The sequence below is a fragment of the Erinaceus europaeus genome, chromosome 21 (assembly GCF_950295315.1).
Source record: "Erinaceus europaeus chromosome 21, mEriEur2.1, whole genome shotgun sequence".
Classification (NCBI taxonomy): domain Eukaryota; kingdom Metazoa; phylum Chordata; class Mammalia; order Eulipotyphla; family Erinaceidae; genus Erinaceus; species Erinaceus europaeus.
In genome coordinates this window covers 39716115-39743172 of record NC_080182.1, presented here as the reverse complement: position 1 = coordinate 39743172, position 27058 = coordinate 39716115, and the positions used below count along the sequence as shown (strand labels likewise).

Here is a 27058-nt window from a genome sequence, read left to right as displayed (position 1 = left end):
GAACAAATCAAAGAATATTAATTTTTCTCCTTACCACCCCTACTTAAATTATGTGAGAATAGAGCATAAAAGTGACCTGTTTATGCTCTATCCTTTCAATATAGTAACAAAAGACATGGACCAGAAAATGTGTCCTTAAGCGATCCAGTAATTTGTGAAATAACAGGTGTTTATACAAGGTTTCCTTCTGGAGAGACTTTTGAAAATGAAGCAAAAGGCATAGTCAAGTGCAAAGGACACTCACTTCAAAGCCAGTAAAAAGTAAGTTGCAAAAACTTTTTTTCTTTTTTTAGAGAGGCACACTATGCATAAAATTAATTGAAGAAAGCACCCCAGTGAATTGTGTCAATGCAGCAATGTCTCCGAGACAATGAAAGAAGGTTACACAAAAGAGTTACCTATCCCAGCAGGTTTTATGCTGATGAATCTAGTTCCATTAAGAACATCTGACTTCTGGATTTGTTACCGTTCTTTCTAAAGCATGATAAGGAGTAAAATAAAAGTTTGGTTGTTTTATTTTGTTTTTCACAAAACCCCAAAACATAAATCCTGTCAACTGAAATTCATCCAACTACTATGAAGATAGCATTTGCAATTGGTCAAACATTAACTTCTATCCAAAGAAGAGAAAATTATAGGAATATGTGTGCAAGGGGTTAACACAGACTCAGAATACGAATCATGACAAAACTTCAAAAAAGTATTAGGCATTGGATATATGTGTATGTATTTAATGCAGAGAGTAAATATAAAATACTTACTTTACAGTAACCAGTAATTAAAATTCATGAGTTTTAATAAGTCTAATTTTTTTTCATAAGATTCAAATCTCCATTATAGGAAAAAGAGTCAATGAATCACAGAAAACCAAATATGCTAGCTACCACACTACCAGCAACTGTGATCATGATCCTCTGTTAAATTATCTTCTCAGCAATACTTTCTTCCAAACTTAGATCATCTAAAAGACATAGTACACATGAAAACAGAGTCACTTAAAATTATACACTTACTTAAAGGAGAAAAACATTTGTAAATATTGTATCTGGAAATGGACCCATCAATATCCAGACCATAAATCATAATTAAATGAATAAGAATAATAATCACACATGAACTCACCATGATTTATGTCACTTAATGCTACTTATAAATAATTCTGTCTTAGATACTGACAGGATCATTTGATTTTGATCTACCTGGTCTAAGATGGTAGGTAATATAGTATTTGAAAATAATGCTAATTTTAGAAACACTTTAACAATTTAAGCCTCGTGTCAGAATTCAGTTTACAAATTTGAAACATTAAGTGTTTAGATTAAAGGTATATAATTAGAACTGAAATACCTTATACAAAGTCATATTCCTGTGAAAATAATAGTTGTATATAAGAAAATTTCATCAAGTAAATTAATTGTAAAAATATTTTTGTATATTTTTGTGCATTTTCCATTTCATGATCATAAAGCATTCTTTAATACCTTAGTTTTAAGCTATTTACTTTTGTATTATTTGGCATCTCATTTTTAAATCATTTATTTTTGTATCCAAATTACTAGTTTACCCAGAATTTAATAGTTCAACCTTTCTCAATTCCCTGTGTACAGTTAACTTTACCTTACCTTGGGTTTTTATAAATACCCATTTGTTACTTGGCTCTGTAATCTGACTCACTGGTCATCTTTCATTAACTGCACATTAGCTAGCTATCTAATTATCATAACTTAATGAGTAAAAAGTTCTTATGGTAAAGAATGTCTCTACACCTAATTATTCTTCAACATGATCTTAAGTATGCTTTTTATTCTAGTGACTGTGCATTGCTCAGGACATGGGCAATTTACTATGTAGACAATGATATCATCTATAAGTAAGGATTTGTTCTTTTATAATTTGTGCATCTCATTTTTCTTATTATTATTACATTACATTGGCCAAAACTTCCAGCACAACATTTAATGAGGAGGTAATAGCTGGATTGTTGACTAGCTCCAAATCTTAATGGGGATGCTTTCTAAGACCACACTGCTAAGTGCATTAACCAGCTTTTAGACATAGAACGTTAATCAGGTTCAGAAAGATCTACTGTTATTTTGTTAGAGTGTTTCATTGAAAACTTTTTAAAATGTTTCTTCGTAAGATTAGTCATTAATGTAACATTGAGTCCTCACAGAAATAGAATGTTCCAAAAACTTAGGAGCTCGATGTAGCCTTTCTTTATTCCTAGTTATATAAGCAGATCTACGCAGGCTCAGCTGAGACCCCTTTCTCCATTTCCTCGTTCATTTTGCTGGAGAACAGCCCACACGATGGTATCAGGGCTCTGCACAACAAGGCAGGGTAGTACTCAGGGCATATTTCTTTCTTTTTGCCTCTTCTCTCATGATATTTGCTCCATAGCCCAAAGTAAACCACATTGCCAAACTTGGATCAACGGTGGGGAGAAAAAGAAAAGACTTCCCTTCTTGATGGAAAAGCAGCAAAGAACGGCTGTCCTTCTTTGCAAACCACAGTCTCGTTTACTATTATAAGATAGCATATTACATGAAAAGTTTTTCTGTTAAAAAAAAAAAGAAAGAAAAGAAAAATATGGAGAGAGAGAGAGAGAGAGAGAGGGAGAGAGAGAGAGAAGGAGGAGAAGGAGAGGGAGAGGGAGAGGAAGGGGAAGGAGGAGGAGGAGGAGGAGGAGGAGAAGGAGAAGGAGAAGGAGAAGGAGAAGGAGAAGGAGAAGAGGGAGAGGGAGAGGGAGAGGGAGAGGGAGAGGGAGAGGGAGAGGGAGAGGGAGAGGGAGAGGGAGAGGGAGAGGAAGAGGAAGAGGAAGGAAGAAGGAGAAGGAGAAGGAGAAGGAGAAGGAGAAGGAGAAGGAGAAGAAGAAGAAGAAGAAGAAGAAGAAGAAGAAGAAGAAGAAGAAGAAGAAGAAGAAGAGATTTAGATATATAGTTAAACCACATCTATGACCATAGCAGAACTACTGCAGTTCCCAGTGGAGGGAACGGGGACACAGACTCTGGTGGTGGGAATGGTGTAGAATTATACCCCTGTTATCTTATAATTCTGTAAAGCACAAAAAATTAAAGAAAAATTGTTTATTTACCCATTTATTTTTACTTGTCTTTTTTGTTTATGAAAGAAAAAGAACAGATTACTACTCCACTGTGGCATACAGTGTTTCTGGGCATCAAGCCTAGACCCCAAGGCATACAAGTCCTGTGTTCTGTCATGCTGATTTAGCTGCCCAGTTCTGTTACAGATAATAGCCAGTACTTCTCCACGCTGTATAGACTTAACATCACTGCTATGTTCCCATCATCATTCAACTACCTTAAAAAAAATTCTACTTCTATTTTATTCCTTTTCCATTAACCAGCACCTTTTTTTTTTCTCTGTGATCACTCCAGGAAATTATATATGGCAATCACTTATCAGAAGCACTACATGGAATATATATTTTAGACATGCTGCAACTGTCTAAAAGGAAACTTCCCCAGAATATTTTGCAGAGTACGTCCCTGTAGCCTGCTAAATAGCGACTCAGGGGAAGGGGTACACACGACAAAGAGAGAAAACTCAAATAGAAGAAATAAATACACATTTTTTTTGTACTGACTTGCTTTATAAGTACTATGGAGACATTTAAAGCAATGATAGCAGCAACCAATGGCACAGCTACATACAAGATACTGGGTACTATACAGCAAACTTTGTAAAGGACTTTTCAAAGTTAACCCAATTACCAAATAATGTGATGATAACATTAACTATCCATTGTCTTTTTGAACCCTAAGACAGCAGGAACCTCACATCTCCACCATAGAGCCTATATTTCCCCCAGTCCTGGAACCTTAAGATAGGGACCACTTTCCCGCATGCCTCTCCCAAACCATATCAAATAATATTGCATCTGCTGATCGCAACCTAATCAACGCAACGATTGCCACCTCAACATGCTTCAGGTCAGACTGTGTCCAGAGACTTCATGTGTGGAATGACAACCCTTCAGCTTCATTACTCGGGTGAGACCTTTCCTTTCATAGTATTCTCTAATTCCATCCCAGGTGGTTCACTTTCTAACAAAGTCCCAAAACCTAGATATAGACCAGGTTCTGTGAGAGAATATGATCACATGTATCCATAAGCTAGTGCAAAATATATACCTGAAAGCAGAAGTACACTAGAATTTGCAGTGAGTATCCCCCTAACACTTCCTCTCCACTATTCCAAGCTTTGGGTCCATGATTGCTCAACAATTTGTTTGGCTTTGTATGTTAACTCTCTTTTCAGCCACCAGGTTCCAGATGTCATCAGGATGCCGGCCAGGCTTCCCTGGACTGAAGACCCCACCAATGCGTCCTGGAGCTCTGCTTCCCCAGAGACACACCCTACTAGGGAAAGAGAGAGGCAGACTGGGAGTATGGACTGACCAGTCAACGCCCATGTTCAGCGGGGAAGCAATTACAGAAGCCAGACCTTCCACCTTCTGCAACCCACAATGACCCTGGGTCCATGCTCCCAGAGGGATAGAGAATGGGAAAGCTATCAGGGAAGGGGGTGGGATATGGAGATTGGGTGGTGGGAATTGTGTGGAGTTGTACCCCTCCTACTCTATGGTTTTGTTAGTTTATCCTTTCTTAAATTAAAAAAATAAAAGGAAAAAAAGAAAATATAATAAAAAATAAATAAATAAATAAATAAAGCAATGATAGCAATTTTGAATGACTCAAGTCAGGTTGTGAAGACATAGAAAACTGCCTGAAATGAAACTACTTTTAAAGGGGCCAAAGTTAATAAAACTGGTAGCTGCTCATTCTTGTATAAACACTGAAAATTGCTAATTTAAAAAATGTGCAATATTCCTAAAGCCAAAGCTAATCTCCCATTTTTGACAGCCTCCTGCTTACCTGGTGATGAATATCAGACAGCTCACTAGAGACTTTCATAATTATTTCAATAAGAAGTTTGGCTTTGTGAATACCTTGTAATATACCCTTTAAAATACCTTTGACTCTGATTGGATAAAGCCCACTTTGGTCTGGTGGGCTAATGTACATCATGTCTACCCTCTACCAGGAGGTAGATGATAGGAATAGTTTCAGTCTATATTCAGATCTGATTTAACATTTGTTAATCAACATTCTCAAATGGAATGACTGACTCTGCAGCAGAATACAATTTTGACATTTAAGCATTTCCAAGGTTCAATCACAGAGCTTGTACAAATTTTAATATTTTTCTCTGCAAAAATGGAAATAAAGTACGAATTTCCTCTCATTCTAGCTCAACATAAAAGCATCAGAAAACCAACTCCTCTTCTGTATTTTATTAAGTGTCTTCAGTAGAAGGTATATTCCAAGAAATCTCTCTTCTTTCCACTCCTGAGGTCTACTGCAAAGCTTCCAATTCTACATGTATTAGTCTTTTAGTCTGCTCTACAATGACTAGAGTTGACAACATAGTCACATTAATATGGAGGCAAACATGTCCTCTTTCTGTAAGATTTTTCACACTGCTCACAAGCATTAATATCCTTCCCTCCCCAAGATTTATTAAATGGTAACATCTTATAATTGTACTTCTGTGGGAATAACAAAAAGAATGATTTTATGGGGTTTTTTGTTATCACTATCTAACTAGATGAAATTCACTGCAAAATTTGAATTTCTTCAGAAACTTAATTTTTAGTCTTTCCCGTGAACTTTAATCATGAGATTCTCATCAAATCTTCCACAATACCTAAGCTATAACAAACCTTTCTGCTTTTAAATAAAAAGCATGAGGAGTCAGTCAGTAGCACAGTGGTTAAGTGCATGTGGTGCAAAGCCCAAGGACCATCGTGAGGATCCCGGTTCGAGCCCCCGCAACCCACATGCAGGGGAGTCGCTTCACAGGCAGTGAAGCAAGTCTGCAGGTGTATGTCTTTCTCTCCCCCTCTCTGTCTTCCCCTCCTCTCTCCATTTCTCTCTGTCCTATCCAACAAAGACGACAACAATAATACCTGCAATAAAGCAAGGGCAACAAAAGGGAATTAAGAAATAAGTTTTAAATAAATAAATAAAAAGCATGGCAGTGCATGTAGTGTGATAATGAACAGTTTCATTCAAGTAAACCAGCTTTACCTCAATGAAACATAAATAATAATAATAAATAAAACATATGCCTAAAGCCAAATATTTCATTTTGTAAACTATGTTTCATTGTGGTGGTAAAAAAAAAAAAAAAAAAAAACCATAGCAAAAAAGCAAAAACAAAGCTGAGTTTAGGAAGTTTGAGGTCATGTACACTTAATTATCTATTAAATAAAAGTACAGCATTCTAAGTTTTTCCTTGTAATTCTTTCGTTCACCAAATTTAGAGAAAATAACGTAGTGTAATGGCTGATAGTCTTAATCTTATTATATGGACCATAAAACTAGTATGTTCTAATGACTAACATAGATTACATTATTAGAATAGTTTGGGGGATTATACAAAATGTTTTGTTACTGTTAGCCAAAAAAAAAGTTTAATTTATATGTGGCTTCTGAATATCACCATAAATACATTCATACATGCATTTGACATAATTGTGGAACAGTGAATACTAAAGTTTCCCATTCCAATTAAACCAGAACAACATTGATTTTAGAGAGGTAAATCTTCTTACGAAATGTCCATGTATTGATTACAGAGTCTCTCAGTCAAATGACAAGTATAAATTGCTTTAAAAACATGTTCTTAGCACTTTCTTTTGCATTTACCCCAATATCTTTCCTTTAATTCCCCCCTGGAGCTCAGGTTCTTTGATATAATTAACACAATTCCTACTGGGCTTTTTTTGACTTTAGTCTCTCATTTCCTCTAATCCATCTAAATCCCATTGCTTGACAGAACTCTCAAAACTCTGATTTTACCTGTTCAATACTTTGCAATAGCTTCCCATTGTATATTTATTAAAGTCCAATCACATTTCCTTGCTTCCAGAATCAAAGCCATCATGCACAATTTATCACTCCAGCCTTCCTGGAATTTGCAGTCCAACTATAAACCCAATGCCTGATTTTTTTTTTTATTTTTTATTTAAGAAAGGATAAATTAACAAAACCATAGGGTAGGAGGGGGTACAAATCCACACAATTCCCACCACCCAATTTCCATATCCCACCCCCTCCCCTGAAAGCTTTCCCATTCTCTATCCCTCTGGGAGCATGGACCCAGGGTCACTGTGGGTTGCAGAAGGTGGAAGGTCTGGCTTCTGTAATTGCTTCCCTGCTGAACATGGGCGTTGACTGGTTGGTCCATACTCCCAGTCTGCCTCTCTCTTTCCCTAGTAGGGTGGGTCTTTGGGGAAGCGGAGCTCCAGGACACATTGGTGGGGTCTTCAGTCCAGGGAAGCCTGGCTGGCATCCTGATGACATCTGGAACCTGGTGACTGAAAAGAGAGTTAACATACAAAGCCAAACAAATTGTTGAGCAATCATGGACCCAAAGCTTGGAATAGTGGAGAGGAAGTGTTAGGGGGATACTCACTGCAAACTCTAGTGTACTTCTGCTTTCAGGTATATATTTTGCAGTAGTTTATAGATATGTGTGAACATCTGCTCTCTCTCACAGAAACTGGTGTATATCTAGGTTTTGGGACTTTGTTAGAAAGTGAACCACCTGAGATGGAATTAGAGTATACTATGAAAGGAAAGGTCTCATCCGAGTAATGAAGCTGAAGCCAATAGCACAGCTATATACAAGATACTGGGTACTGTACAGCAAACCATAAAAAAAGGACTTTTCAAAGTTAACCCAATTACCAAATAATGTGATGATAACATTAACTATTGATTGTCTTTTTGAACCCTAAGACAGCAGGAACCTCACATCTCCACTATAGAGCCTCTAATTCCCCCAGTCCTGGAACCCTTGGATAGGGCCCACTTTCCCGTATGCCTCTCCCAATCCATATCAAATAATATTGCATCTGCTGATCACAACCTAATCAATGCATCAATTGCCACCTCAACATGCTTCAGGTCAGACTGTGTCCAGAGACTTCACGTGTGGAATGACAACCCTTCAGCTTCATTACTCGGGTGAGATCTTTCCAATGCCTGATTTCTATAAATTCTGCTGGACAACCACACTCTGTATTTTGAGCACATACCTACTAAGAACAGAAACATCCCAGTGTAAATGGACCTTTCTTTTTAAATTTTTATTCATTCCATATTAGGTAAAATTTAACATTCAGATAAAGAGAAATAAAGACAGATACCTGAGCACCTCTCTGAATTATGTAACGTCAGGGCTCCAGCCAGGAGTTGCGTTCATGAACTGTTTCCCAGGCTGCTGTCCACCGTCCGTAAGTCATTAAGTCAAGTATGTATTGCTAGTCACAGGGATTACTTATTATAATTATCATAGTATTTATTTATTTACACACAGTGTGGCATTGTGTGTGTGCAGGGGGAGGGTGAATGGGTGAGAGAGAGGGAGAGGAAAGCGACATCATAACAGTGCCCCACTGGGGGCAGCACCTCCCCTTTGTGCAGTGCTTCAGTCTGGTACCCAACACTCAAACACAGATCTTGTCTCATAGAAAAATGCACACACTTCAACTTCTGAAATCAGACAAGGTCGGGCATGTTCAGGGTGCTATGGCCATAGATAAAATGTGTGCACTTTAAAGGATCATTGATCCCTTTCTTTCTTTCTTTATTTATTTACTTACTTACTTACTCTTGGATAAAGACAGAGAAATAAAGAAGGGAGAGGAAGATAGAGAAAGGAAGAGACAGAGAGACACCTGCATCCCTGCTTTACCACTCCTGAAGCTTTCCCCCCTGCAGCTGAGGACCAGGGTGTGAGCCTGGGTCTTTGGGCTTAACCAGGTGTGCCACCACCCGGACTAGGATGAACTAACTCATATTGCAACTGTTTTAAGAGGGGGAAAAAAAAAACACCAACAAGATAACTAGTTTGTCTGCTTTCCAAAAATACAGTAATAAAAAGTCATCAAGCACAAAATATAACCCAAATCAATGCATTCCTCCCCAGAGACCTTGATTCTAGTATCTTTTTTTTTTCTTGCCTCCAGGGTTATTGCTGGGGCTTGTTGCCTGCGTCACAAATCCACTGCTCCTGGAGACCACCTTTTCCCTTTTGTTGTCCTTGTTGTCTACTGTTGTTGTTGTTAATATTATTGTTGTCCTTGTTGGATAGGACGGAGAGGAGGGGAAGACAGAGAGGGGGAGAGAGAAAGACAGACACCTGCAGACCTGCTTCACCGCCTGTGAAGCGACTCCCCTGCAGGTGGGGAGCCGGGGGCTCCAACTGGGATCCTTCCACTGGTCCTTGCGCTTTGCACCACGTGCACTTAACTCGCTGCACTACCTATTCTAGTATCTTAACCATAAAATATAACATTTCCTGGAAGAGCCCAACAATGCTAGGAAAAAATGGATGAATTTTGGAAAGTGAGCACAGAATTTTGCTGCTAAAATAGAAAGAAAGCTGTCCCTTGAATTTGGTATTAAGAAGAGGGTAAAAGCAAAGCAAAGAAACACCTTCAAAAATATAATCACAGGCTTAAATTCACTCACAGTAAGTGTGGCAAAAACAGAATTAACCATGGAAGGTAGATAGATGATTTCCCATTAACTGCATTTTAAAATAACGTTACAATTATATTAATTGTGGAAGCTTTTCATTTTAATTGTCTCTGAAATGAAGATGGTAAGGCAATTTTATGTACTTCAAAGAAGTTGTAAGCAGGCTACTATACTAACATGTGAATAATTAGGATATTCGTAGTTTTTATATTTTATATTTATTTATTTTCCCTTTTGCTGCCCTTGATTTTTCTTTGTTGTTGTTACTGATGTCGCCATTGTTGGATAGGACAGAGAGAAATGGAGAGAGGAGGGGAAGACAGAGAGGGGGAGAGAAAGACAGACACCTGCAGACCCGCTTCATCACTTGTGAAGTGACTCTTCTGCAGGTGGGGAGCCGGGGGCTAGAACCAGGATCCTTCACCGGTCCTTGTGCTTTGTGCCACCTGTGCTTAACCCGCTGCACTACTGCCGACTCCCAGATATTCGTTTTTTTTTTTAAATCACTTTCTTCTGAACATTAACACGTCCTTCTGCTGTGCCCCCCCTTGGTGTTTCTGCTTGTATGTACAAATAGAGCACATATGTGCAGCTAGATACTTAAGTATTCAGTCCACATCAAATGGAAAAAATAGCGACTGCACTTAGGTATTTACCAATAATTCACAATAAACAGAAGCACAGATGAAGCGCAGTTATCTACCTGTTGTGAGTTTTAAAAAGCAATAAATAAGTAAATAAATGAAAGGACCAACTTGAAGATCACTGCTGACCCACACTAACCAAAGTATGAGGGAGATGAATGGCCTCTCATCATTTGTGGATTCCTAGTTTCTGTATTCACCTACTCACTGGGATTTATTTGTAACCCACAGAATCAATTCCTGTGGTTCTTTCTCATTCACAGACAGGAACACAGCACTGAAAAGCTGAGTCACTTGCTGCATTCCCACTGAAGATGAGCAAAGCAACACTACCGTCTTATCTTATATACTCATACTGTCAAAGCGTCTTCTCAGAGTATCTTTCTCCACGTTGCTGCGCTTGTAGGTTTTGCTCTTTAAAATGACCACCCAGCACAGTGCTGAAGAGTTGGCTAGTGCTACTTACAAAAAGGAGGCAAGGGGCCAGATGGTGGCCCACCCAAAAGAGCAAAGCTGGGTTCAAGGCCTGGTACCCACCTGCAGGGGGAAAGCTTCAGGAATGGTGAGCCAATGCTGTAACTGACTTTCATTGTCTATTTCTATCTTACCTTCTCTTGCAATTTCTCTCTGTCTCTATACAATAAAAAACAAATAAATAATATATGTTTCTTAAAAAATAAAAGAACAAGGAGACTGTACTTTATGGAGAAAATACTTGAGTGACAGGAGTTTTGGCCAGGCCTGAATTTCACACTGGTGGTCATGAGCTCAGTGTTCATCAGTCAACATTATTAAGTGAGGTAGGTATTAAGTGAGATCATTTAAAAGATAACACAGTCATTACATAAAAGATAAAACAGTCATTACATATTGAACACACTGATTAATTGACAGAAACACTATAATCAGAGGTTCGCTGAACTTTCTAAAAAATATTGGCTCAATATTGGCTGAGCCCCCTGGTCATGGAAGACTTGGAGAACATAAATACTTTAAACAAGAGCAGCTTTATATCATGTGCACACACTCATGCAGAGGAGTTTAACCTTGTTATCAAGTGTTATCAAAAGATAGATAAGGGGAGTCGGGCGGTAGCGCAGCGGGTTAAGCACACGTGGCGCGAAGCACAAGGACCAGTAAGGATCCCAGTTCAAGCCCCCGGCTACCCACCTGCAGGGGAGTCGCTTCACAGGTGGTGAAGCAGGTCTGCAGGTGTCTGTCTTTCTCTCCCCCTCTCTGTCTTCCCCTCCTCTCTCCATTTCTCTCTGTCCTATCCAACAACGATGACATCAATAACTCCAACAATAAAACAACAATGGCAACAAAAGGAAATAAATAAAAAAAAATTTTAAGAAGATAGACAAGGTTAAAGAAAAATTACTCCTCTTTATATGTATGAGATTCAGTACTTCCCACTTAAACCCTGGGTCTATTCCCTCCCTAACTTGAGGCCAGATCCCATAAACCCAATACCAGCTTGAATACAACAAATGACATTCAACTATTTTAACAACTGGGAGAATGCCTCACCTCATCAGAGAAAGAAAGGGCTACAAAAAGCTGGATAAGGGCAAGAGACTGATTCAGTTAACCACGGCCTTTTTGGTCAATGAAAATGCTTGCTTCTGGGTTTTTGTTTGTTTGTTTTTTTATGATTCAGTGGTAAAAACCAACACATTGACATAAAACTGATTATATATTTTTTAATTTTATTTATAAAAAGGAAACACTGACAAAACCATAGGATAAGAAGGGTACAACTGGGAGTCAGGCGGTAGCACAGCGGGTTAAGCGCATATGGCGCAAAGCACAAGGACTGGCGGAAGGATCCTAGTTTGAGGCACCGGCTCCCCACCTGCAGGGGAGTCACTTCACAGGCGGTGAAGTAGGTCTGCAGGTGTCTTTCTCTCCCCTTCTTTGTCTTCCCCTCCTCTCTCCATTTCTCTCTGTCCTGTCCAACAACAATAGCATCAGTAAAAACAACAATAATAACTACAACAATAAAACAAGGACAACAAAAAGGGAATAAATAAATACATGCAAAAATTAAAAAAAAAAAGAAGGGTACAACTCCACACAGTTCCCACCACCAGAACTCTGTTTCCCACCCCTCCCCTGATAGCTTTCCTATTCTTTAACCCTGGGAGTATGGACCCAGGGTCATTGTGGGATGCAGAAGGTGGAAGGTCTGGCTTCTGTAATTGCTTCCCTGCTGAACATGGACGTTGACAGGTCGATCCATACTCCCAGCATGAATGGGGCTTACAGTCAACAATATTTATACCTCTTCCCCATATTAGGGAGCTACTCTCTTCCCTGATCCAGCTTTCTGGTCCTTTTTCCAGCATGACATCACCTCCCCAGACAATAACTTGGATCCACCTGCATATTAGATTTCAGGCTCAGGGGGAAAAATTATTATGTCTTAAGTTTCATCATGTTTAGGTTCTCAAACATGATGGCAAAGGAAGACTGGGAAGGGGGAGTTAGATTGTTATGTGGAAAACTGAAGTGTTACACATGTACAAACTACTGTATTTTACTGTTGACTATAAACCATTAGTCCCCCCAATAAAGAAAAAAAACTTTGAAAAGGATATATGTTAACACACACCATGATGGCTGGAGACTTACTGCTCCAGACTAACGTTTTTCAGATAGAGAGAGAAACAGAGGGAAGACACCACAGTACAGAAGATTCTTCCGGTGTGAGGGTAGGAACTGGACCTTCTCCTAGGTCACATACATTAACATTTTTCAGGTGAGCTATCTTCTGGACCCAAAAAGATACACTGCGTTTCAGTAAAAGAAGTATTTTTCCTTTTTTAAAAAAAAATTTTTGATTATTTATTTTCCCTTCTGTTGCCCTTTGTTGTTGTTGTTGTTGTAGTTGTAGTTATTACCGTTACTGTTGTTGATGTCGTCATTGTTGGATAGGACAGAGAGAAAAGGAGAGAGGAGGGGAAGACAGAGGGGGAGAGAAAGACAGACATCTGCAGACCTGTTTCACTGCTTGTGAAGCGACTCCCCTGCAGGTGGGGAGCCAGAGGCTCGAACCAGAATCCTTATGCAGGTCCTTGCACTTTCCGCCAAGTGCACTTAACCTGCTGTGCTACTGCCCGACCCTGAAAGTATTTTTCTATTAATGAATCAAATAAATTTTGAGGGTGAAAAAATTCCTAAATGAATTTTAGTAAAGAAATGACTAGTTTGATTCTCACACTAAAAACATGCTAAATCAGTGGGAAGCAATTACAGAAGCCAGGCCTCCCACCTTCTGCATCCCACAATGACCCTGGGTCCATACTCCCAGAGGGATAAAGAATAGGAAAGCTATCAGGGGAGGGGTGGGAATTGTGTGGAGTTGTACCCCTCTTACCCTATGGTCTTGTCAATATTTACATTTTATAAACATAAATTTAAAAAAGCATGCTAAAAGCTGTAAACCAGCCACAAACTCTCAGCATTTTCAGAATCTTCACAGCATTTTTCATCTCCACAATATTCACATTTCACTGAAGAAGTCCCAGTTGTTTGACACCATCTTTATTCCATGCTTGCAGAGTTCCACACACTTTTTAACTTTTTCTTGACACCATGATCATCACTGGGGCTCAATGCCAGGTCAGCTCTTCTGGTCCCTGAACTCCTTCCTGCTTCTCTTTGACTTCTTGTCTCAAATTACAGGCATTCTTTGTCTTTAAGTCCCAGTGCTATCTCAGGCATTAAGATCACACTAAAAAGAGCCAATGCAATCGGAGGCCTCCTGTGTCTGTATTTACCTAGGCACACATAGAAGAGCAAACATCCAAGTCCTATCTCTCCCCCAGCACAAACACATACCCACATACATGCATGCACACACACACACACACACACACACTCCAAACATTTCCAGCTCAGTTTCTTCTCATCCAGATCTACATAGGATAATAAAATCTACGAAGAGCTGACTTCTATTTGTGTCTAGCAATGCTTTCTCTCTAAACAACCAGTGATGATATAATTTTATTTCCCAATTATATTGTCTTCCTGTTTCATTTTGTCTTGTTTTTTTTAGATAGACACAAAGAGGCAGAGAGTGTGTGTATGAAAGTGACTGTAGCATCAAAGCTTTCTTCAGTGTGATGGGGGTTGGAATCAAACCTGGGTCGTGTGCATGGCAAAGCAGCACCCTATCCAAGTTAGCTATTTTCCCGGTCCTGTCATCCTGTTTCAACCTCAATGTCACTCAGACTCTTTACCATGACCTACATGGCACTCCATAATCCTACCTCTTCTGGTCACTCAAAACTCGTTGCATCCTACCTCCCCACAATATAACCTTGTCTTGTCTGCTTTGGGTGATCCATCCCTACTGCCAATATTTTCATCACTGGGTTATTCTCATTATTTAAGGTCAGATACTAAGAGCCTTTTCCTGGGAATCCAAGCTAAAGAAATAACTTCTCTGCCCTCAATTATTCTTCTCTCTTTTCTATGTAATTGATACCATGTGTCACCCTCTAAACTCACTTTGAAGAGTATTTAAGACTCCCTCCCCTACCATTAGGATAAAAGTAAGTTTCAGGAAGAAACTTTTTGTTTTCTAAATTATTTATAGCTTTATCTCCAGTTCCTGAAAATGCATCTGACATAGAGTAAGAATTCAATAAGTGTTTCCTGAATCAATCATTGTTCTAACTTGGCAATAATTTAACAAACATCGGGCTTTGTAAAATGAAACCATTCTGTGTTGTATGAAAGGAGAGAAAGTTAGCACTCCCTTTGACAAGGGTGAATTTGGGATGGTCTCTCTCATGGACAGAAACTGAGAAATAATAACAGAAAGGGGAACACAGAGTAGAACTTGGGCTATGCTTGGTGAACTGCATTAAATTAAAAAGCTCTTGGAGGGCTGGGGGCAGGGTACATGACTGTGGGAGAGGAGTTAGGCTGGGGGTGAGTGTTTTTAAGAAAACTGAGAAATTTTACACCTGTATCAACAACCTTATTTACTATAAACCATTAATCCCCCTAATAATAAACATTAAAAAATTCTAAAACATCAGTTAAAGCATCTCCCCATGACGAGCTAGAGTATACATACTGAAAGCGGTACAGAATGAAATAGGATTAAGTGATATTTGGACCAAGAGTGGCAGATAAGTATTAGGAGTTGAAGTGACCAATGGGGCTTTTGGTTTTGTTTTGTTTGATTTTGGTTTTTATTATTATTTATTTTTCCCTTTTGTTGCCATTGTTGTTTAACGTTGTGGTTATTGATATCGTCATTGTTGGATAGGACAGAGAGAAACGGAGAGAGGAGGGGAAGACAGAGAGGGGGAGAGAAAGACAGACACCTGCAGACCTGCGTCACCGCCTGTGAAGCGACTCCCCTGCCAGTGGGGAGCCGGGGGCTCAAACCAGGATCTTTACACTGGTCCTTATGCTTTGCGCCACCTGCGCTTAACCTGCTGTACCACCACCCAACTCCCTGATTTTGGTTTTTTGTTGGTTGTTTGTTTTTATAAAAAAATGTCATTTTCCAGTTATGTCTATTATTGAGTTTTTAACAATACAATCTAAGTGCCCAAACACAAGTGTGGGAATCAAAAAGATGTGACACAGTCACACAACGAATATCACTCAGCTATCACTCAGACCATATCACTCCTCTGTGGAATATACAGAAAAAAGGACAGACAAATGAAAACAAAATCATGAGCCTCATTGCAGAAATGTGCTCATCAAAGGGATAAACAGGAAAAGAAGTTGCAATGCCTTGGGGGATACATGGAGATGGAGATTAGAAGCTTGCGGTGAGGAGTGGCAACACATAATCTGACAGGTAAAACTACATCTGAAACATATGTAGCCAACATTACTGTAAACCAACATTACTTAATTAAAGAAAAAAAAGAAAAACCAGTGCTTTATTTACATATACATGTCTAGAAAGTACTGGGATATTGCTACATGAATTTCTATAAATTTCTAAGAAAAACAGACTATGGTGAAGAGTCACAAAGACTGACAGCTTCATGCCATGCAGAAGAGATTAGGGACCCAGGTGGTAGCACAGTGGGTTAAGCGCACATGGCGCGAAGCTCAAGGACCGGCATAAGGATCCCGGTTCGAGCCCCCAGCTCCCCATCTGTAGGGGAGTCGCTTCACAAACGGTGAAGCAGGTCTGCAGGTATCTGTCTTTCTCTCCACCTCTCTGTCTTCCCCTCCTCTCTCCATTTCTCTCTGTCCTATCCAACAACAATGACAACAACAATAATAATGATGATGATAAAAAAACAACAAGGGCAACAAAAGGGGGAAAATGGTCTCCAGGAGCAGTGGATTCGTGGTGTAGGCACTGAGCCCCAGCAATAACCCTGGAGGCAAAAAAAGAAAAGTTTAACTTAATATCAATCTTATATTAGTGTTGAATATTAGAATCTTAACCCAAACCCAGTAACACTGATTCACTACAGAGCTTTTTTTTCTATTAAAGCTTTTTAAAAATATATTTACTTATTATTTATTCCCTTTTGTTGCCCTTGTTGTTTTATTGTTGTAATTATGATTGATGTCATTGTAGTTGGATAGGACAGAGAGAAAGAGAGAGAGGAGGGGAAGACAGAGAGGGGGAGAGAAAGACAGACACCTGCAGACCTGCTCCACTGCCTGTGAAGCGACGCCCCACTGCAGGTGAGGGGCGGGGCAGGGGCTCAAACCGGGATCCTTGCACTGGTCCCTGTGCTCTGCATTATGTGTGCTTAACCCGGTGCAGCACCTACCGGCCCTGCCAAATCTTTTGTTTACATTTGCTTAAGCTCCTTTTTGCACTGCTAAAAGTCTGGGTGATGCCACCTGTACAGCTGTGAAACCACTTTTATAAGTCTCATCCCTGTGTTTTCTTTCCTTTTATTTTTTTTTTCTCCATAACACTGTTCAGCTCTGGTTTATGCTGATACCGAAAATTGAACCTGGGACACTGGAGTCTCAGGTATAAAAGTCTTTTTTGCAAAACCATTATGCAATCTCTCTCATGCCTTGTGTCCATATTTTCAAGCAAAGAATTCAGAGTAATTCTTTAGGACTTTGCAAACATATGTGTGTGTATCCATAATGTGTATGTGTGTGTAGATGTGTGTCTGCACATAAAAATGCACATGTGTATTTGCCTTATGAATCTATCTGAGAATATTAAAAAGAAAAATAAGAGGTGAATCAATATTTAAACCCAAGCTCAGCAGCACATATTTTCTGAGAAAATTTCTGAAAAACTAGGAAATACCTCCAAAGAAAAGTACTGACATCATCATTTGAATTTTATCATTCTAGGTAGCATGGTTTCTAAACGAGCTAATGTGGTTAAATTGATCCTGAACTCCCACGCAGCAGCTAGAAATTTATTAGTCGGGGAAAATGTCTAACTAACGCGGTCTGAGTTTCTGACTGGGAACTGGTACTTGAATTCAAATGTAAATATAAATAGCTCACAGATTATTTTTCCCCTCTGAAATGTCACAGAGTGCATTGTGGGAACCAGCTTACATTCAGTCTGTATGTTTAATTGAATAAATATATTATCAAAATTAGAATCAATATGAAAAACAAATTTCATTTAATAAACAAATGGAGCAGAAAATGTGTGAGATTGAGACTATATGTCTTCATGGGTTTTATAGGGAATATTATAAAAGCACATTATCATTTAGTTAAATACAGTATAACACATTTATTATTGTTTTATGTTCCATTATGAAATAAAATGACAGGTACTGAAAAATAGATTTGCAAAATAGCAAATGGGTTATTGTACATACTTTAAATCAGACCACTTCTTCAAGTTCATGTAATTTTCATGAAATATGAATAGGGCACTTCTAAGTGACCATATTTAGACAACAGCAACCCACTATCAAAGCATTACTGGACTCAGGATAGTTACCCTAGTGAGATAATAACCTTTAAGAATACTTAGTGTAAGGTAACAAGAATCTGAATTTGAATGACAGATTCAAATAAATAACATATCATATTCTGACCTACTGGTCAAAGGCTATTTAACAGAATGTGAAATGATTAGGATCACATTCAAAGAGGTAAACTTGGCAAGTAATTTTGTCTTTTGTGCTATTTTTCACTAACAGAAATAATACAAGTACAGGTAGATTCAAAGCTTTCTTTTACTTAAAGACAACAGAAACAAATTCTGTATTATACAGAAGCCAAAAGAACTCACATTTTGTACATTTCTGCACTACGACAGTCTTTTGACTATTGCTGAAAATAAACTCATATCCATCTCCAATGCTAGAAGTCACATGCTTGAGAACACTATCTGTTTTAACTTTTTAATATAAATTACATGTATTTATTAACCGATAGAAACAAGACATTGAGGATGGAGGGGGAGATAGAGAGGTAAACAGACAGAGACACCCGCAGCACTTGTGAATCTTTCCCCTAGCAGATGGGGACCAAGGGGGCTCCCATTTTTGTTTTTAGGAGAAAAGGTTCAAGAGCAAGATTGCCTAGAGCACTGCTCTGCCCCGACATATGTGATGTTGGAGACTGCACCTGGGATCTCACGCGTGCGAGTCCTGTGCTCTCCTGATAAGCCGCTTCCCAACTACCCAAAGTAGAAATTTTACAGTAGGTACTTGGGGCTGGAGTCCTAGCTCATCTGTAGGCCATGCCTACACCCAAGTTCAAATCCTTGTGCAAAGGTTCCATGGTGTGTCTCTCTCTTTCTATCTGAATGAAAAAGTGACCTAAGTGGTAACATCACACATGCTGAGACCAAGGTTTTGTGTGTTCACATGTGTATGCACACACATGCACACACACACACACACACACGTGTGTGCATAAATGCTTAACTATTGATTGATTATCTCACTTCACTTCACCAAGATATTTTATAAGTTTTTTTAAATATTTATTTACTTATTCCCTTTTGTTGCCCTTGTTGTATTACTGTTGTAGTTATTATTGTTGTTGTTGTTGTTGTTGTTGTTGGATAGGACAGAGAGAAATGGAGAGGGGAAGGGAAGACAGAGAGGGGGAAAGAAAGATAGACACCTGCAGACCCGCTTCATCGCCTGTGAAGCGACTCCCCTGCAGGTGGGGAGCCGGGGGATCTCGAACCGGGATCCTCATGCTGGTCCTTGCACTTTGCACCATCTGCACTTAACCCACTGCGCTAACACCCGACTCCTTCACCAAGATATTTTAACACTGTTCTGAAAGTCAGAAAATTACGGAGATTTATAATCTTGCTGAAAGGTCAGACACTCACTCACCTGTAGACCACATATGTGACTCTGAGCTACGACTGTTCAGGAATCCAGATCCCACCTGCCGTGGGGGAGCTTCATGAGCACTGGAATAGTGCTGATGGTGTCTCTCCCTTTCACTGTTCTTTCTCTCTCTGTATTTGTTTCTTACCATTTATAAAAGAAATGGACACTGGGAATGACGGAGTTAGGTAGGCAGTGTGTCCAATGATAACGCTGGCAAAAGTAAATAAAGAAATAATTGCCAAAAGAATGCATTTTGATATTTATGCAATTCTGCTGCATTTTATATTTTATTTTTAAACTATTTTAAACATTTTGTTATCTTTATTTATTGGATAGAGACTGTCATAAAGAGAGGTAAGGGAGAGGTAGAGAGGAAGAGAGACAGAGAGACACCGGACACCTGCAGCACTCCTTCACCACTCACGAAACTTCCTCCCTGCACGTGGGATCTAGGGGTTCAAACTGAGGTTGTTTTATTTTATAACATGTGCGCTGAACCAGGTGAACCACAACCCGGCCCGCTTCTGCTATATTTTAAATGAACTGTTTTAGTAAACTAGCTTACTTGTATTTTTAAAACTTATTCAAATGTATTTAAACGTGCATAGAAAAAGAAAATCCTTAGCATGATAGCTGGTGTTTTAAGGTACAGAGACATCAGACAAAGGTGCATCGAAACACTACTAAGCTTAGGGAAAAAACATGATCAGTGCAGCTATGGTATTCAGAGTCTAGAACAGAGTGAAGAGCTGCCAAAATTTCTTTTCCCTACCCTTTTTCTCCACATCTGTTTCAGCAACAAAAGAAAGGGGAAAATCAGATGCAGGGTAGGGCCAGAGGGATCGCTGGATTGTCACTGTGTCCCTGAGAAGACATGTACCAGCCCTTCTAAATACTGTGTACAAAACACTGGTGCACCAGCCCTACTAAATACTGTGTACAAAACACTGGTGCACCAGCCCTACTAAATACTGTGTACAAAACACTGGTGCACCAGCCCTTCTAAATACTGTGTACAAAACACTGGTGCACCAGCCCTACTAAATACTGTGCACAAAACACTGGTGTACCAGCCCTACTAAATACTGTGTACAAAACACTGGTGTACCAGCCCTACTAAATACTGTGCACAAAACACTGGTGTACCAGCCCTACTAAATACTGTGCACAAAACACTGGTGTACCAGCCCTTCTAAATACTGTGCACAAAACACTGGTGTACCAGCCCTACTAAATGCTGTGTACAAAACACTGGTGCACCAGCCCTACTAAATACTGTGTACAAAACACTGGTGCACCAGCCCTTCTAAATACTGTGTACAAAACACTGGTGTACCAGCCCTACTAAATACTGTGTACAAAACACTGGTGTACCAGCCCTACTAAATACTGTGTACAAAACAGTGGTGTACCAGCCCTTCTAAATACTGTGTACAAAACACTGGTGTACCAGCCCTACTAAATACTGTGCACAAAACACTGGTGTACCAGCCCTACTAAATACTGTGTACAAAACACTGGTGTACCAGCCCTACTAAATACTGTGTACAAAACACTGGTGTACCAGCCCTACTAAATACTGTGTACAAAACACTGGTGTACCAGCCCTACTAAATACTGTGTACAAAACACTGGTGTACCAGCCCTACTAAATACTGTGTACAAAACACTGGAACACAGCAAAGACCAGTAGATTCGCCTGCAGAAACTGGATGGTAAGCAAAGCTGTCATGATCTGTATTGAGGTGTAAGGAGGTCTGATTTAAGGATGCTCGGATGTATAGTGATAACCAAAAGAGCCACACTTAGAGGCAGGACCCCTTTCCCCCCTTAGGTAAATATCTGGCTGTTGCTGTCAATGTCCTGATTTTTCTTCTGAAGCATAGGCTGTGGCTACTTTTCACCAATCACGTAGTGTGACCATCTTACCAGATATATATCCAAATGCAAGTCGAGCCTTCCCTTCCTGCTCCTTCTGTACCTAACCTTCCCCCTATGATGGAACCGCAAGCTGAGAAAACAGAGAAGTGAAAGAGGGAAAGTGTCAGCAGAGGCTGTGTGTTACCTACCTCACAAGCCGAATTAAAACACTTCAGTTGACAGAATCGATATTAGTCCTATACTTGGAAAAGTTCTTAGCTCTCACAGATTGTCTGGCACATAGCAAATGCTCAATAAACATTTAATCCCAGGAGTCGGGCTGTAGCACAGCGGGTTAAGCCCATGTGGAGCAGAGCGCAAGGATGGGCCTAAGGATCCCGGTTCGAGTCCCCCCAGCTCCCCACCTGCAGAGGAATTGCTTCACAAGCAGTGAAGCAGGTCTGCAGGTGTCTATCTTTCTCTCCCCCTCTCTGTCTTCCCCTCCTCTCTCCATTTCTCTCTGTCCTGTCTAACAATGATGACGACATCAATAACAATAATAACTACAACAACAAGGGCAACAAAAGAGAAAACAAATAAATAAATAAATATTTTTAAAAAACACATTTAATCCCACAAAATAACTGGGAAGGAAAATCCACAAAGCTGTCTGGATATTCACCACCCCAGATGTCACAGCTCTTGTTGGTGGCCCCTGGCTCAGAAGCAAATAAATAGTTTGGTGACTCATCTCAAGAGGCAAGTCCTGGTTTCCTTCCTGGACTCCCATAAGAAACACACCATGGTACAGGTTCCTTTTGAATGACAGATGTGAATGTTTCCTAAGACATCCTGACTCAGTCCAGACAGATCACAGCATTCAAATGCTTCGCAGACCATACTGCTTCAAAACCAGCTTGAGAGCTACCTCGAAGGAAACAAATTTCCTAGGTTTGTTATATAAGTACATGTTTTCACTTCTTTCAGTAATCTAATACTTCTGCATTTTAATACAGAACATGCAGGGGAAAAAAAAACCTAAGCAAATAGCAGGTGTGGAATTAAAACAATTAAGAAATACAAATCGAAGGGAGTCAGGCAGTAGCGCATTGGGTTAAGCACATGTGGCGCAAAGCACAAGGACCCGCATAAGGATCCCGGTTCGAGCCCCTGGCTCCCCACCTGCAGGGGAGTCGTTTCACAGGCAGTGAAGCAGGTCTGCAGGTGTCTGTCTTTCTCTCCCCGTCTCTGTCTTCACCTTCTCTCTCCATTTTTCTCTGTCCTATCCAACAACGACAACATTAATAACAACAGCAACAACAACAAACAACAACAAGGGCAACAAAAGGGAAAATAAATAAATATAATAAAAAAAGAAATACAAATCAAGACAGTATACAACCTGGTGATTTGGAGGAAGGAAAGAAAAAGTCTGTACAACCAGTGGCTCATACATGAAATAAGATAAACCTGTGGGTGGATAGCATAATGGATATGCAAAGAGACTCTCATTCCTAAGACTCCAAAATTCCAAGTTCAATCCCCCGTACCACCATAAGTCAGAGCTGAGCAGTGCTCTGGTAATAAACAAACCAACTTGTGTTTGAGTCTTGACTCTTACCTTTTTGGCTGGGACACACGAACAAATGATTTAATCTCTTAAAAAGAAACTTGTTTCTCCCTTTGTGAAACAGAATGTATATGATACCACATAAGCTGTGTAATGAAATGTGTTTGTTCTAAAATATATGTAGCAGTGAGATGCTTACCAAGAAATCAATAAATGTCAGGGGTGAAGACTAGCAATGATAAAAACAGGTGAATGTAAGTGGTAGAGATCCTTTTAAAATACCTAGACCATTGAAGACAAAAGCACTTTCTGTAATACTTGATTCAAACTTGTCATGTTAAACACTTTTTAAAACATTTCCAGTTAATCTGTGGTATTTTTGTCATTTCCTAAAGTGCTGAGGACACACTCACAGAAATACAAGACTCTCAACCATAGAATATACATATTTCCATTGTGGGAGAGAAATATATGCGACGGCATGATAATAAGGTCATTCCAGAATGAGTGTGACCAAAACCAACCCCTTCATTCTATATACAACATTTGCTAAAAATTAATCTGTTAAGAGAGTATGAATTGTCATGATCTTGCCCTTTCGTTCCTTGTCCAACACAAAAAGGAAGTAAATTATTCCCATCACTAAGAAGTCACAAATAATCAAGGGAAAGACATTTTATCGAGAAAACCCATTGACAGACAGAAATTATCCAGAGATAAGAAGCCTTACCAACTCCATCCTACTTGATTGAGAAAGGAAATAACCACACCCAGATGAGAAAGTCCTATTGTCATACTCAGAGTGCAAACTGTCAAATTCCCATACACATTCCAAATGAGGGTCCCTCAGAGCTGAATGAAGGCACAAAAGTTAAGTAAAAGAAAAAAAAAGCTAAATAATTAACAACATTAGCACAACAAAATTACTTGTGAATTATTATCCTAGTTTTCAAAACCTATCCTGAAATCTAATCTATTGATATATAGGTAACACAGAGTCAAGTTTCACTCTAGGTTAATGAAATTTTTTCTCATTTTTTTCTCCTGTAAACTCATCAATGAAAGCAATTAATATGTCCCCTTGATCACTTCAAAAAAACACCACGGACACTAATTTAAAGAGTATACATGGAATGGTTTGTGAATTTGGTGATCAGACAAGCAGATCTGTCAGTCATGTCACCTAGCTTCTCATAGGCTTATTAGACACAAGTTGAATATGGTAGAACTAAAGACAATGACAATGTCATTTAACTAATGACAATGGAATATGTTGCAACAGGAATCTTTTATTTTTCTCTGATTCTTTGTTCTTATTTCTCTAGTAATTGAGAAATAAGTAGACACAACAAAATGAGTGGATGGAGAGAAAAGGAATCTATTCTCCTAGGGAATTCTAAACTAGTAAGGAAGCTTCACAATAGTAAAAATAAATAAATAAATAAAAAGTGCTATCACCTTGAACCTAAAAGTTTTCTTCTTTGTCTTATGAGAAACAGAACCCAAGGAAGTACTCCAAGATTCTCTCTCATCCACTCATTTTGTTGTGTCTACTTATTTCTCAGTTACCAGAGAAATAAGAACAAAGAATCAGAGAAAATCAAAAGATTCCTGTTGCAACATATTCTCCACTGTCATTAGTTAAGACTTGATGTGAATGACCACAGCGTGTAACTTCTCTTTAGTTCTACCATATTCTACTTGCGTCTAATAAGCCTGAGAGAAGTTAGATGCCGTGACTGACAGATCTGCTTGTCTGATCACCAAATTCACAAACCATTCCATGTATACTCTTTACAGTAGTGTCTGTGGTGGTTTTTTTTTTTTTTTTGAAGTGATCAAGGGGACATATTAATTGAATGAACCCATGTCCTCATGAATGCCAGTCCTGCACTCTACCCACTGAACCTCTTCCAGGGCACTAATTACCACTATCCTGGTAATCAAAGTGTGTCTTTCCTCTAGCAAAGTGCCTGGTATATAAGTAGAATGCCACATATGTGTGGGTGAGTGAGTTTGCAACATTCCTTCATGTTAACCCTTCATAACCATAGTCACCACTCTTGCTGTCTCTTGATGACCACTAACCACTTTTCCCATTCCAGAACATTACAGAGATACAATACGACCACTTTTCCCATTCCAGAACATTACAGAGATACATTACGACCACTTTTCCCATTCCAGAACATTACAGAGATACAATACGACCACTTTTCTCATTCCAGAACATTACAGAGATACAATACGAGAGTAAATTCCATCTCAGATTGACTTTTTTTTCCACTCATCAATTTGCCTTGAGATTCATCCAAGTTGATACTTAATATCCATCAATACTTAATTACTTTTTATTGTTGATAGTATTCCACCCACTCCTCAGTGAGATCTACTTTTTGTCTTCCATAAATACTGTGACATGGGTTCTTAGGACCTCAGCTCTAAAAGGCTAAGATTATTTCTTTGAGCAGATGCTTCATACTCTGGACAAATGGCCAACATACCTAGCAGCTATGGGCCTGAGAAAAGTAGTACCTGCTGCCTCAGGCATCTGAATCTTAACTCTAGTTACAAAACAATCATGTTCAACTAAACGATAAAGAGTAACAACTTTCACTGACGACTGACGTGTTTAAAGGGAGTGCTTCATTTACAGGCTTTCTAAGAAAAAAAATACTGAGGAGATGCTGACTTCTCATCTCTTAAATGAAAGGACATTTAAAATACAATTATGAGTTCAAAGACTTATCCACTAAAGGGATTGAAATAGGGTTGGCTTTTAACTTGGCTTTCAGAACTCTGAGGGGGTCTGGTTTATACCATCCTCACCACCCCCATTGTCCCTCCTCCAATCAGAAGGACTCTGAGATCATCTGTTATACACACTGAACTTTTCATCAGCTGTCCTTTGAAGAATGTAGACTGTGGTGGAAAAGAAAATCTGAAAACATGAGAACTGTCACCTGAACATCCATGTCATTGTCACTGTTTCACTGACTCTGCTCCCTCTCCCTACCTAATTGCTTGTTCAAATCCATTTTGATGAAGGCAGTTCTTTCCTTTACTTGGGTAGAATCTAGGCCAAGTTCTGGGACACTTTTGGTCAATGTTAGTTAAGAAGATCCTGGCCTTTCAGTTACTATGGTTTCAGCTAATAAAGACCACACATGCCATATAATAAACACAGTTTCCATTTTCCTTCGAAACGATGGTTTTCTTTCCCCTGTGTGATTAGAAGGTGGCTGTACCATCAACTTGCTAAATCTATGGACTGTGAAGTATGCTGGGGTCATGATGGAGCTGATGTTTTGCAACACTCTCGACTGAGCTATATTCATCAGTAGAGAAGTGAAATAATAAATCACTCTGTACGTCTGACAAAAAGACTTTAATATGACTATCAGTATAGCAATTAATTATTAATTGTTATTAATTTCAGCATCTTCGTTGTTAATTTTACATGCTTTGCAAGGTTCCTACACTTAGTGTTTGTATTGAGCACAGCTAAAAACTCACCAGAAAATCTGCTCATTTAGAGGCTAAAATGGACCAAGAGGACAGTGCTACCAGAGCACAGTAGAACACCATGGCGCCACGCCCCAGGTTCAAATACCAGCACTGAAAGCCTGAGCAGTGCTCTGATAAAAAAAATAATAATAATAATAATAAAGGGCTGAAGAGACAGTGGTTAATGGTTCTACAAAAGACTTGCATGCCTGAGGCTTCAAGGTCCCAGGTTCAAACCCCAGCACCACCATAAGTCAGAGTCAAGCAGTGCTCTGGTCTTTCTGTGTATCTCTCCTCATTAAAAGAAATAAAATAGTATTCAAATTTTAAAAAAATTAATAATAACTAAATAACACATAATAAAATAGTGAATATGACTGATGATTTTAAATAATATATAAATAACAATAAATAAAAAAGTAAATACATAATAAAGATAAACAAGGTTGAAAGACAGATAAGATGAAATATACTGTATGTATCATTCGTAGAGTTTCAGCTATGATTTTAGCATTCTCTCTGCCACCACATATTTAAGCAGCTTTTCTAAAGTACAATTCACATACAAATAAATAAGTTCAGCATATATACGTCCAAAACACCATCACCACAATCAAA

The 27058-nt window shown here is 39.1% G+C and overlaps 1 protein-coding gene and 1 pseudogene across 1 annotated transcript in view; one reads left to right on the top strand and one right to left on the bottom strand.

Annotated features, from left to right (window-relative positions):
* KCNH8 (potassium voltage-gated channel subfamily H member 8) overlaps nucleotides 1–27058 on the bottom strand; it is a 402367-nt gene that overhangs the window by 351442 nt on the left and 23867 nt on the right. The window lies entirely within an intron of this gene.
* On the top strand, nucleotides 14952–15017 carry LOC132535348 (U6atac minor spliceosomal RNA; annotated as a pseudogene).